This window comes from Aythya ferina (assembly GCF_964211825.1).
Source record: "Aythya ferina genome assembly, chromosome: 3".
In the NCBI taxonomy this organism is placed as follows: domain Eukaryota; kingdom Metazoa; phylum Chordata; class Aves; order Anseriformes; family Anatidae; genus Aythya; species Aythya ferina.
This window is the reverse complement of record NC_140298.1, coordinates 40,138,379-40,152,111: the sequence shown is the minus strand read 5'-3', so window position 1 is coordinate 40,152,111 and position 13,733 is coordinate 40,138,379. Positions and strand designations below refer to the sequence as shown.

At 40.9% G+C, this 13,733-nt stretch overlaps 1 long non-coding RNA gene across 1 annotated transcript in view; it reads left to right on the top strand.

Annotated features, from left to right (window-relative positions):
- Positions 1-1,655: 1,655 nt before the first annotated feature.
- LOC311433482 overlaps positions 1,656-13,733 on the top strand; it is a 44,619-nt gene continuing 32,541 nt past the window's right edge. Inside the window, exon 1 of the long non-coding RNA XR_014690774.1 lies at positions 1,656-1,803. This is a non-coding gene — a long non-coding RNA (uncharacterized lncRNA). The remainder of the gene's footprint in view (positions 1,804-13,733) is intronic.

Here is a 13,733-nt window from a genome sequence, read left to right as displayed (position 1 = left end):
GCGGGAAGAGAAGAAACGCGGAAAGTTCACGGAAAAATTATGCGTGGGCCTGCACGCGTGCACCCTGCAGGGCCGGGGAGGTGCTGGAGCACGTCCAAGGGGCGGCTGCGTGCAGCTGAGCGGGCTGCTGGTGGTCGGGAAGGCAGGCAGGCAGCGCCTGCTTGAGGCCGGGATTTAAAAGATGCATCTGCAAGCATGGAAACACGCTGAGGTCTGCGCTGTTTAGCGTAGCCTTTCGGTGTGGAATAGTTATCGCTTTCCTTGTACCAGCTGCATGCGTCGCCCTGCAGGAAATAAAAACTTATTTTATTGGGGGTTACTTAATGCAGGGTAAATAAATACCCACCAGCAGCGTCACTACAACTGAAGAGTAACAAAATCTCCTTTACTTTGGATATTCATTGTAACTGCTCACTACCACAGTAATCTTTTAGGAATGTGTAGTCAAGAGAAGGAAGGAGAAGAATTCAAATAATTTCACTTTCAGAATTGAGGAGGTGGCAGGGCCATAGAAAAAGGCAGTTTCTAGAAAGAGAAAGTTGAGGGACACTGCCCAGCAGGTTTAGGTCCAGATCTTGTAATCATGCACGTTAACATCTAATCTACTATTGCAGCAGTGCAGTTTATACTAAAAAGCTCTGTGAGAGCCTCAGGATCATGCAGCCAGAGACAGAGACATCACCATTGCCTGATCAGCCCATTAATGTGTGTGCACCAGGGGTTAGCTCCATATCGTATTACTTTCAATTACCACGCCTTCCCTATTCTAGTGACCACCTTGTCCCCTCAGAACTTTGCAGGAACTTTGCCACTGATTTCAGTGACAGTATGCTCATGCCTGAACCACACACCACATTAATATAATAAGGTCTAAATAAACAGAGATCTGTACTATATCAAAGTGTAAATACAATTCATCCTTTCTTTACTGGGAGTTTCACATTTTTTTCTGTCATACATGAGTACCATGTCAAAATGCTGGGGAATAAAGACAACATGGAGGAACAGAGGTATTGCAGAGGTATTAGAAACAGTAAAAAATGAAAATACTGTTTTTCTGTAACTGGAAAAAAATAGCAGAAGGCCTATTGATTGCAATTGCAGAGGGTCTCTATTTCCCAGGTTAGACCCACTTTTTTGAGAGATTGGGGGAAACACTGCTTCCTTCTCTCACCTTCCTGCTTGTCCTAATGCTTTCAGGAACACTATAGCTCCTGCTCTCCATGGCTGAAGAAGAACATGGTGTTCGAAATTGGGGTTTGGTTTTGGTTTGCTGGGGTGATTGTGCAATTTTTGCCAAATATGAGGAGCACAAAACAGATGCTGTTTGGTGCATGCATAGCAGTGATCCAGCTTGTATGCAACTTGCTTCTGCCACACCAGAGAGCAGCAGGACAAGCGGCTGGAGTTGGCACAGTGCTGCAGCCTCCTTCACAAGGCCTTTCTCATCTGCTCCATCCTACCTGGTTCTTTGTCTCCAAAGCAACTTTTGCTTTGGAGACAAAAAAAAGAAGACAACTAATGGTGAATTTACTAGACTAACACAATGAAAGAATGTTATTTATTTGTGTGCAGTGACTATTTATGAAATAAAGTGAACAGAACTGCTACAAAAGCATGAGCGTATTCTGATGGAGGCAGGGCTGTGAGATAAGATAAATTAAAGCACCTGAAGTGTGGTGGCTCATTATGGCCTGACCATGGGCACCTGGGCTGGGGTGTTGCTAGGCAGTTGCTCCTGTCCCATTGTGAGGGGCCTTGCAGGGCTTGTGGAAGAAGGGTGCTATTTTGGAACAGGGGTTGGTGAGTTTGTGCTTTCTTTGTTTACTTGGGGGGTCTGCTGGCTTGTTTGCTGTAATTTGCCTTGTTCTTTGCTGCAGGGAGGATGTGAGGCTGGGGCCGGAGGCCTGTCCCTGCTGGGAAAACTGTGGTGCTGATAGGATGAGGACCAGGGTGCCTCTGGTTGTCATTCATGTTCATAAATTTTTCCTGAAGAGTAAGCATCTTATGGGCTTATGAGAGGAAAGTGTAGTGTATGCTGTTGTTTACATGAGGTGTGTTTTTTGTTGGGCTTCTTCGTCCTGAATTATTGGATAGTGCTTTAATTCTAGTCGATAGTGGCCTGTACCTGTAAGCACATATATACTTATGGATGTATGTGTGAAGATATCTTTATACCATTAAAGCTCCCAGTGTTTGCTTGTGATTGGTATCTTCTTTTTTTAAAGCTTGCTTACCTGTGCCTCATTTTCTGTTTGAAAGCAAATGACCAGACATCATTCATCTTTCTCTGAGCCACTGCTCTATGTCACTGTCCTCAAAGGGTGACATTGGCTTGGCCAGGGCTGTGAGCTGCTGGGGACTTGGGCAGTCCATGAGTGTTGCTGGAGGCTTCCTCAGGAGAATTTCCCCATGTAGGAACTTTGTTGATTATTCTGTGCTCTTCTGTTCAGGATGTACATCTTGTAGCCTATATCATATATATATATTATTTTTCTTTTTATGTGTCTGGTGTGAATGTCATACTTGTGGGTCTGTAACTATCCAGCTCGTCTGAAATCCTTTGAGGATCCCTCTTTTTAAACTTCTTCTTGCTATTTATTCAATGTCAGGTATGGTCTGTAGTTGCTCTGCAGTGTTTCTCTGGTTACTTTGTGTTCCCGCTGAATTAGAACTCGCTTTATAGATACATAAAGAAAATTTATGTACCTGTTGCTTATTGCTTGGGGAAGGATTTACAAATATCAGGCTATTGAGTGGTTTTGGAGAATAAATAATAATCAGCTAGGAAGCAGGCTTGAAGAGTTTGCATGATACTTCTCACATGGGGAGTCCCACTGGAGTGAGAGATACAGGATGTAGAAGAAAAGGCAGGGTTATTACACAGGCTTACTCAATGCGACCCCTTCCTGATGCTTATTTTTAAAAGTGGCAACTTTTTTTTCTCAGGTGTTTTTCTAGTTCTGATCTTTGTGAGGCTCTGAAGTGTTTGCTTAACTTGGTTTATTTAAACGTATTGGCCTTGAACTTTGCACAGTATGGGGTTTTGTATATTGTAATAAATGTCTGTAAAAGTTTATGGTAAAGACCTGGTACACTTAGTTATTTTGAAACTAAATTAATAAATGTTTTAGTCAACTTAAAAATGCGTGTATGTGTTAAACAGCAAATAGGAGTACGTTTTTCTTGTCTTCCGATAGATGGCACTGTGATCCCACAAAGTGAAAAAGAAAACCAAAGCAAAGCATTCCCAGACATCCTAAAAATAGAACTCCCTTGCCAAATGGTTCGTTGTGCGCAGCAGAGAACAATAGGCAAAAATTCCAAGGGTTGCTTAGAAAACGCAGTCAACTAGAGGTGTAGATACTTTGTGTGTGTGTGTGTGGAGTGGTGTTTTTTTCCTTTTTTCTTGTTTTCATGTTGTGTGTAACATCTTGAGGACCTTTCTGAAATTAAAAATCTATTGATCAGTTGTATTTGGAGCAGCAGAGGTGGATGAGATGTGTCATGTGTTTTAAAGTCCGTATGAATTCACTACTGTTTCAAACTGCCAACAAAGCAGGTCCAGCTTAGATTCTCTTAAACTTCTTCAAGAAGAGCTGCTGTTGCTTGAGGCTTTCATGCAGCATTGCCTGAAGTCCAGACAGCTGCTTCCCATCGAGGCTGCCCATGCTGTGGAGGTATTAGACTAGGGTACAACAGCTGGGGGGAGAGGAACAAACTGCAGATGCTTGCAAACTAAGGGAAAGGACTTGTTTAACCCAAATATTAATACATGGAGGAGCAGAATGATAAGGAAGGATACATGTGTCCAATGGTGACATGAAAGCTTCTTTGGTGAAACGAATGGCTGAAAGATGAAGGGGGTCCTTGGGCTTATAAGGGTTGACAGAAGGAAGAGAAATAAAGGAAAACTAGATAGAATTAATCTCTTGCTCTCTGAAACCCAGGAAGTGAGTGTTACAAGGAGGGAATGAGCAAGGGAGAGGGAGGATAATAAAAAAAAAAAAAAAAAAAAGGAAAGGAGGAGGGAACAGGGAGCTGGTAAAAGAACATAGACGAGGAAGCTTTTTTTTTTTTTTTTTTTAATATATATAACTAGACAATCCACATATGAAAATGCTGTGTAGGGCAATGAAAAACAAATGAATAAGCATGAGCCAAGCATGCGAGTCTAAGATAAAGTTACTATAGAGAGCAAATTGGCCTGCCCATTTTGCCTGAGCAAAGAGTGATCTCAAAATGTTTTTCTTCTCTGTGTGTTCTGAGTGGTTACTTCAGTGTGCCAATGTAAGGGATCCCTCGGCCTCTCTCAGGGTTAGAGCTGGTGTTGGGAGGGCTGGAGAGCTCAGCTTTCTGGTTTGGAAAAGGAAGGAAGTGGACAATCAGCACTGGTGTTTGTGCCTGCGTAATTTTCTTGCTTATGCTGAGTTTTCTGTGTTAAGTTCTTCTTTTAAAGTGGAAAAAGTCTCCTGGTTTCTTCAAATAGTTTTGGTGCAGCCTAAATATTTGAAACCTTGGAAAAGGCTCAAAACACAGTAAGAAAAACTAAACCAGATCCAGAGAGAGAACAAGCTGGGGAAGTGGCTGAAATGGCAGGGGATAGTTTGTGTGTCTGTAATTAAAAATGCTGGTGAAGGCATGCTCCCTTGAAGGAGGGAACTGAGCCTGTACTGCCTGCTTTGTATAAGGTCTTTGTTTATTGGCAGACAATTTAGGATATTGCTAAGAAGTACATCTAAAGTTTTTAGCATGGAGTTAGACAAAGATTGAGGAGGGAAGTAGTGACTTCTAAAGGCTTATCTTCTGGACAAAAACAAAAAGAATAAAATACCAGAGGCATTGTGCTGCAGATCATGTAGGCATATGTAACTTGGAGAGTTAGCTGTTTTTTGTGAAGAGAGGCTGTCAAACTGATCACAAACATGAAAAACTAAAAGTATTTTCAAGGAAGAGAATAATAAAACTGAGTCAATTGACTTCATTGCTTGCATTTGCTTTCTGTATATCCTTGCTATTGGAATGAGGATTAGAGTTGGTTAACTACAATGCTTGATTTTTAAGTACTGTTTACACACAGTTTGATAAAAGCACATCCTTCTTTAAATACTTTCTTTAAGGAGAGGCATGCCAGGCATGTTCCGGCAAGGATAAAGCCTGGTTAACATTAAAAAGCTTTCAGTAATGCAACTTCATATAGCTTTGCCCATGAACTGCATCCTGCAAAGTGCATCTGCAGCTTTCGTTTACACTTGTATGGCATTGCACCAAGCTGAAAGCATTTTCCAAGTGAAAATGAGCCCTTGTTTAGGGTTCAGGGAGCTTTGCACCGAAGTGGTGCTGGGTTCAAGGGCTCTTTCATCTGAGGGTAGTGCCTCCCTGCTCAGTGCCCAGGCCCAAGGCCGGGGTCTTGCCTCTTCTTCCCATCACAGGGGGCTCAGCTTCAGCAGGAGAGGGGCACCCACTGGGGGAAAGCTTTCATCACCAGAGTCATTGACAGGGTTTTTTAGATTCTTACAGCACTTGGCCAAATCTTCAAGGCTGCTTAGGGCATGCCCATGTGATGCTGATATTTTTCTGCTTCTAAGCATCTAATGTTGCAAATGCAAAACATTTGCAATGTTCTTGCCTGAGTGGTTACTCTGGGGCTTGAAAAATCAGTATTTGTAACTCCTACTTTCTTTCCATTGTTTCTTGTCCCTGTATGTTAAGCTCAGTATTGGTACTCCTTTTTCCAGGCATGTCATTAACTACCTCTGAAGAATGCTGTCCTGTCTGAGAGCTGTGTGGCTGCCCAGTACTGCAGAGCTCGCTTGCTGGGGCTTGTGGCTGCTCTGAGGCAAGTGTGAAACTGATGGCTTGCACACAGCTGTGTGTGCAAATTGGCTGTGTGTGGTGGTATGGATGGCTTCACTTTTCAAGAATGTAAAGCTCAAAAGTTTTGTGAGATGTCAGATATAAAAATCCTCTTAAATGGTGTTTGGGCACCTCAGCGTTCTCCTGCGGTTTTCTGAATGCACTCTATCTGTAGCCTGTCATCTAAATGCCTCCAAAAGTGAAGATAAAACTGTCAAGGAATGGAGATTGGTGACTGTTTTTGAGATGTAGTATTAAAGAAACAGATACATTTTCACTGTGTCAGTGAACTTGCCTCATGCTGTATAAGAGGATAAATTTTGGCCCAAAGTAATGGGAAGCTTATGTCTGGCTGCAAGGAAACCAGGAATTTCATGGGGCTTTAAAGTATGACCCACTGCATTATTCAGTGTGTGTGATTTTTGGCATGATGGAGCAGTTGAAAACAGAAGCAGAAATTATAGGGTAAATAATTCTGGCCAAAGAGAGGCCTCTGCTTATGCATGTGTAGTAAAGAAAATGGAAGCAGAACCACAAAATACATTTGCTGTGAAGAAGATCAGCAGTTTGGAACATCTGAATTTACCATTTGCTGCTAAAACTGAGTATGATCCTCTGAGGTGACACCTGAAATCAGGAGGGTGCAATCACTTTCTCTGAGTGCAGGCTGACCAGTACATCATGTGAAGACTGCTGCACTTTGCAGGCATCATTTTAGGGGGGGGGGCTTCCTGTGCTGCAGCTACTGGGTTGGAGGATATAGTGCTCCTTTGGTAGATGATCTAACAAATGTCTGTGACCTGACTTGTAAAAATTTTCATATCTTTGGAAAGAGATGGCCATCGGGCTAGATACATTGCACTCTGTACGAAGAGAGCTTCTTCATGCTAAATTGTTTTTCTCATCTGTCATGTTTTATTTAGTATTGAAGTAGCACTGTCCTATGTCAGTAATCAGAGCCATCTATCTAATCTCCTTCTTCATACATAGAGAGCTGCATATGATTTGATACGATGTTGCTTTCCGTTTAGGCAAAAAAGAGCTAAAGTAGTGCTGATAGAAGTGTTTGAGCTCTGTCTGAGCAGTGTGGTTTCAGTTTGCTGCATTTGGAATGAGAGAGATCTTCAGAAATCTGCAGGACCCTTGCGCAAGTGAGGTGCAAATTAAGGCAAATAACAGAAAACTGTTAACACAGTAATTTCTCTAGCTTAGGCATGTTTTAGTTGCTCTTGAAGCTTAGATTGCCTTGGCTAAATGTGTACCAGTGTTTCCACACTGGGGAGGGTTATCACTGGGGCATGATATCTGGAGAGCCATGGGTTGAGGAGAATAGCTAGTGGTGCTGATCAGGCATGACCCATGGTGAGCTGCTGCTTCAAGATTGCTTCCTTGCACAGCATGATAATTGGAAGACTGTAGTTCCTTGATGTCTCTGAATTCTGGTTTGAAATACAAATCTTGACTGTATTTAATTTTTACATGGAATATTTCTACTTATTAAGTTGCTTATTTTCTCTGGAAGCTAATCCTTTGGATAATAGGGTGAAAATTCCTGTAGCTTACTCCACTAAATGACTGCTGGACAAGGAAAGAAAAGAGGGTTTAAGGGTCAATTTGGAAAGTAACGTAGACCAGAAGTTTCCAATAACAGTTGTGGTTTGGATACAGTTGAAAAAAGAACAGCACATCTAAATTCAATTGTACTTGCATTGGCTGAGTAATAATCTTAGAGTAGATGTGAACAATACACGCTGGAGACTAACAAGCCATATCCTGAAAGAAAATTATAACTGATGCAGACAAACTGGGAGAAAAACTGGTAGTGATTACAAGCAATGAAAGTGCTGGTCCTGGCTGTCCTACTCAATAAATAATCTTGAAGGGGTATTAGCAGTGTTAGTAGTAGCAACATTTAACCATCTGGCTCGGCTTCTGTGGGATGTTTTCTTAAAAAAAAAAAAAAAAAAAAAAAAATACCAGTTAGTGGAATTGCGTCCATTGAAATTGTAGGCGAACTTGGCACCGTGTTGCTGTGTTGGCAGTTCCTTGTGCGCTGTGTGTCCTGTGCTTGATTTGCCTGTGATCATTTGACCTGATAGGGCAGATGTTTCTGTGATGTTCATGGACCATTAGTGGTCTATGAAGTCCTAGTAAATGCTTGTTCAAGTCACCATGCATTGGTCTAACCATGCTGGTGGTCTGCAATAAACCCGAAGGTAGCTTCAGACCTACAAAGCTCTGTCCTGTAGCATTGGTGGCTGCAACTCCAAACTTGTCTTGACTGTTACACAGCAGACAAAAAAAAATAATAATAGTTTGTCTCTTGCATAATCAAATCTCATGTTTTTACTATTTCATTGGCTTAGAATTGTAAATGTGAATTTTGATCTGGCAAAAGTTCCTCTTACATATTTACCACGCAGACGCTTATGGGCGACCCTGAGTACATGAGCCCTTGCTGTAGCTTAGTGTTGCTGTTGACTGTATCTCCCACGAGTTCTGCTTGTGCCTTGCTTTACTGATAAACTTTCCATCTTGTTTTTGTCTTTAACAGTCTAGTGCTCATAAAATGATCAATTTGGTGCAAAATGTCAGCTTTCTACATGTATTTTTTCATTTGATTTATCTTTTCCTAAAATCTGGCTTTCTTCACCCCATCAGCAAATGGAATTAAGGATAAATGTTTTAATCTCTGAGCAATGCCTTCCCCCCACCCTGCCAATACCACTAAAACTACTTTGAAATACACAGTGATAGTATTTCTTGGAATCTGATTCATCCTGTAATCAAACTGACAGGCATCAATGGAGCACTTAGGAGTTTATGCTTGGAATTAAGTCCAGTTGAGTGCTTCTGGAATCTTCTGGTAATTTCCTTTTATCAGTGTAAGTGATGCAGCACGATTCCATCATAATTACTGTGGAGCTGCACCAAATTAGATGATATGATTGAGGCTTTTTTTTTTTTAATAAGATTTTTTTTTTCTTGGAAATTAAAAGATGGTAACAGAGAGGCAGGCTGTGTAACATTCACCATTTACTGTATTTGTTTGCCATCCTGTATATAGAAGAGACCTATTCCTTCTGTTTAGTATTCCCTGATAGACTTCTTGCAGTCTGCTCAAAATGAGTATCAGGTACTATTCTAATGCAGTGGTGTTATAATGTAATTCTGTTCCTCCTTCCGTGCAAGGCATGGGAAAATCAGGCTTGTACTGTTAAGCATCTGTGTCTAGTAAACCCATGCATGACTGAAAGTTGGTGTACAGGCTCATATCCTCCGTTTGTTTACATTGAGAGAAATGGACGTTCATGTTATTTCAGTTAAGTGAAGATATTTCAGATTTGTACTGGTGAAATGGGACCAAAAATATCTGGCACATGCTTTTAAGTGTTGTATGAAGATAAACAATGCTGAAGACTTTTTCCAAGAAGTGCCAATCAAACAGAACTGCATGAATTGCAGACAGCTTCATTGGTGATGTTTGTGTGGTACAGACCATGCTGGGAGACAACTCTGTACATGTACCTGAATTCATCTGGCACTGTTCATCTGGGTTGCAGTAAATAAGACACTGCAGTACTTTTAAATAATCAGAGAATATCCCAAGTTGAAAGGGACCCACAAGGGTCATGGAGACCAACTCCTGGGTCCCCAAAGGACCACCCAGAAATCAAACCCTGTGTCTGAAAGCTTTGTCCAAACAGTTCTTGAACTCTGACAGGCTCAGTGCTGTGACCACTGCCCTGGAGAGCCTGTCCCAGTGCCCGAGCACCCTCTGGGTGCAGACCCTTTCCCTAACCCCCAGCCTGACCCTCCCCTGTCCCAGCTCCATGCCATTCCCTTGTGTCCTGTCGCTGTCCCCAGAGAGCAGAGCTCAGTGCCTGCCCCTCTGCTCCTCTTGTGAGGGAGCTGCAGGCTGCCATGAGGCCTCCCCTCAGCCTGCTCTGCTCTGGGCTGAACAAACCCAGGGGCCTCAGCCGCTCCTCATGCGTCTTCCCCTCTAGGCCCTTCACCATCTATGTAGTCCTCCTTTTGACACTATAATAATCTTATGTCCTCATGTTGCGGTGCCCCAAACTGACCACGGTGCTTGAGGTGAGGCTGCACCTGTAACAAAAGCTTTGCTGAAATCCCAGATCACATCTTTTGCATTATTTATTTATTTATTTATTTTACATCCATCATTTAGAAGAAAAGATACCTAATTATTCTGTGACTAGGTGCAGGGAAATAAAATCAATAATATGGGCTCTTCAGGTTTTTGAAAAGGCTATATCCAAGGGTGGCAGACCTGGTAGGTGGAATACCTGCCTCAGGCTGTGGGAGACAATGGTGTCTTCCCTGATTAGCAGTTTCCTCTCTGCATGTCCACAGGAACCACGGGCTTGGGTGTCGTTCCTATCCCAGAGTTGTCACTATGCATGAAATGATAGTTTTAGGGGCCTGCTGTTAACAGGAAGCACTTTCTGCAGGGCATCAGTGCTGCGTTGTGTACAGTGCATGAAAATCTGTGGGGTTTTAAAGAGTGGTGGTGGTCCTCCCATTAATGGGAAGTGCAGCTGCTGTCCTTGACTATAGTTGAACTTGTCTGTATGCACAAATGCTTGATCAGAAAATTTGTTACTTTTTCTCAAAGTGATAAGATTGGATAGATTTAAATACTTTTGAATGTTCAGAAGTCTGTAACCGAGCCTCTGGAAAAAGCTATTAGACCATTAAGACAAGCAATTTTCAGCAGATGGCAGCATTGCACTCTGTAACTTTAATTTTCTAGTGGTGGCTCTGCAACTCTACTCTTAGGCTGGTAGGAAGCTGCCAACTAAGAAGTAATCCAAAACCACTTCTAAAATGTTTTGAAATACAGGTCTTAATAGATGATGATAATTAGGTATTGTTACAGACTCATGGCTTTCATATGGAAAATACCAGCGTGCTGCATAAGAAAGTACTGTACTAAAAAGCAATACAAGTATACTTGTTTTTTTTTGTTAACTCTTTAAGTAATTGCTTTGAGATATAAGAACAACTCTATCAGATTGCCGCCTCCTTTGTAAAAAATATTAGCGAATACCTTAAAGATGCCAGACTTTGAACTGGAACCATGTGCCTAGATCTGTAAGTGCCTTCCTGCTTATTAAGACAGCAACCCCATTTCTTCTTTAGAAAAGAATGAACTGAGTTTCCTAGTGCTCTATACTATATCTTATAGACAGCTTGTGTATTGATTATCAGAGTCTGTAACCAAGCAGATGTTACCTTGTTAAAAGTTATAGCACTTACAGGTTCAGATGTAAAACTGACATTTTTTCCTGTGAGTAATCAGTTAAGAATATTACACTTGTATGCAAAGCATGTGTGTGATTCTACATTATATGCAATGTATAGCAATAATGGAAAAATAGAGAGGATCCCCACCAGCACCTCTTGCTGATTCATGGGCGCTTCACTAAGAAGGTGAAGGAAACGAAAACTCTTGTTGCTTCTAAAGGGCGAACTTCAGTGACCTCTTCAGAGAAAAGCTTCTAGTTCCAGGTGGACATCTATCCATGATGAATAACTATATACATAATCCTAAACGGTGCAAGAGAACTCATTTTTCATGTGCTTCCTTAGGGAGAACATGGAGCTATTTTTAGGTTTGAGACAAGGAGCACTTTGAATGGACTATATTGCAACCAGCTAGCACTGATGAAAATGGCAGTGCAGAACACGAGGCAATAAGAAATGAAAACCAGGTCCAAGTAGTGCAGCTATTCAGAAAGAGGTTAAAACATACCTCTGCTGCAGATTATGCTCACAAGACTGTTGGGTAGAAGCAAGTATACAAATGGAAAGGAAGCTTTTTGTACCTACGTTAGACTTTGGCTTGGGAGTTACTGAAGTGAACAAACTTTTCTCCTTTCCTTCCCACTCTTCTTCCTTGCAGGTCAAAATAAGTGTATATTAGTATAAGCAAAGCAAAGTTCAAGCTGAATAATTTGGGCTACCCTCTAGTATGATTCTGCCCTTAATGAAGAAAACTGCAATCAAAATTGTGAAACTCTTATCCTTATTTTTGCAATCAAAGTAGAATGTTACAGGTCCCAGACTTGCTTGCAGAGATGAATGAATAGTTCTCCAGCTATATGCTGTCAGGACGTGATATTCTGGAATGAATCTAACATATGCAAATTTCACTGGGATGGGAGAATTTTGAGAATATCGGTGGTATGGGAATTGGGCTATTCTCAGAGCATGTGTAAGCCTGCTTAAAACAAAATGCAAAACAAGAGCTTTCTTAATGTTGCAGGAAAAAATATTTTGAAAAGATTAGTGACCTTTTATTTTATTCTTTAAAAGTGTACAAGGAGGCTGGGAATCACTGTCACGTATGCATATACTGTTAAAGGGGGTATTAATTACCTTGGGCACATTTTAAAGCTTTGGCACAGAGATTCTGGATACTTTGAGCATCCTTTGCTTTAATTTGCTAGCTGTGGGGAGCAGGATGTTGTGTTCTTCTGTAGGAGAGAATTATGTCTTCTGTAAGAAGTGGTCAGTATTGCTTTTTATATAGTAACATCCACTTTCCCAAAGAAAGGGGGTCTTAAATGAAATTTAAAAAATAAGGGGGGGGGGGGGAGAATGACACAAAAATAAAAACAACCAAACCAGAATAAAAACTCTTAAGTATATCTGCCATTCAAGAGATCTTAGCAAAAGCCTAATAAGTTTCCAGATTTCTTTGTTTCAGAATTAAATCAGGTGATCAAGCTCCTATGTCTGTTTGGGCATTATGTTTCTGAGATAAGGCACTTATTCTAAACCAGCATTCACATATCACTTCAGAGTAAATCCTGAGGATGTATAACATTTGTGTGTGTCTTTAGAAAATAATAATAAAAAAAGCTTAAAAGAACAACAGAAAATAGGTCTGTCTTTGAGAGAGTTGTCCTACCTATGCATACTCCCTTCCTTTACTTTGTTTGAATGAACAGTTCTGAGGAGGGTGGTTACTTTGGCTTCTGCTGCTGGAAGTTTGTATGGCATAATATCTTCTGATGTCTATCACTGAATTTGGGATAGCATTTTATATTAAGAAAAATCACACTACAGTAACAATAGGCTTAAAGGGGTGTTAATTCCTGATGTTGCTTTGGCAGTAGCATAGAGTATCCTGAATTTGACATAGTCTTAAAGAAAAAAAAACTTCCTCATCTGCAATATACACTTATGTGTTCTTTCAGGATTGGATTAACTTGCTTATGGCCTGTTTAAATGGCCATGTTTTCATATTTTAATGATATGCTGGTGAAACACTGACCGGTGTTCTCAGAGGATGTTACAAACAACTTAAATCTGATTTATCTTCAAGATGGTGAGCAGCACTGACTGTGGAGATGAGTTGAATTCAGCAGTTCCCTAAATCCCTGCTGCAGTGGACATAGCTGAGGTAGTAATTATTTTAAATGGTACTTATGCCATGGAGTGTGTATAACCAAATGTGGAGTACCAGTAGCTCAATGTTTATGGGTTATGTAGTCTCAGTGTGACAAAAATTGCCATCACTTTCCTCTTTGATGCTCTTAATGAATGAGTTGATTTTTTTTTAACAGTAAGCTGTAACTCCTGAAGGCAGGGGGTTTGATCTTTGTTTGCTAAATAACTTTTTTTTTTTCGTAGAATGTATTTTGTAGTTGCCTGTGCTTCCTGAACATGAGTTAAGTGTTCTTCATTTACATGTTCAATAAAACAGCATAAAAGATGTGTTTTCATGTGTTACTGCTCTGTAACAGTTATTTGCATATCGTGTACATTTTAGAAGGAACCTATTCAAATTGCTATGTAAACCTTACAGAAAGACTCCCTTGGGCTCTGTTGTTTGCTTTTATAGG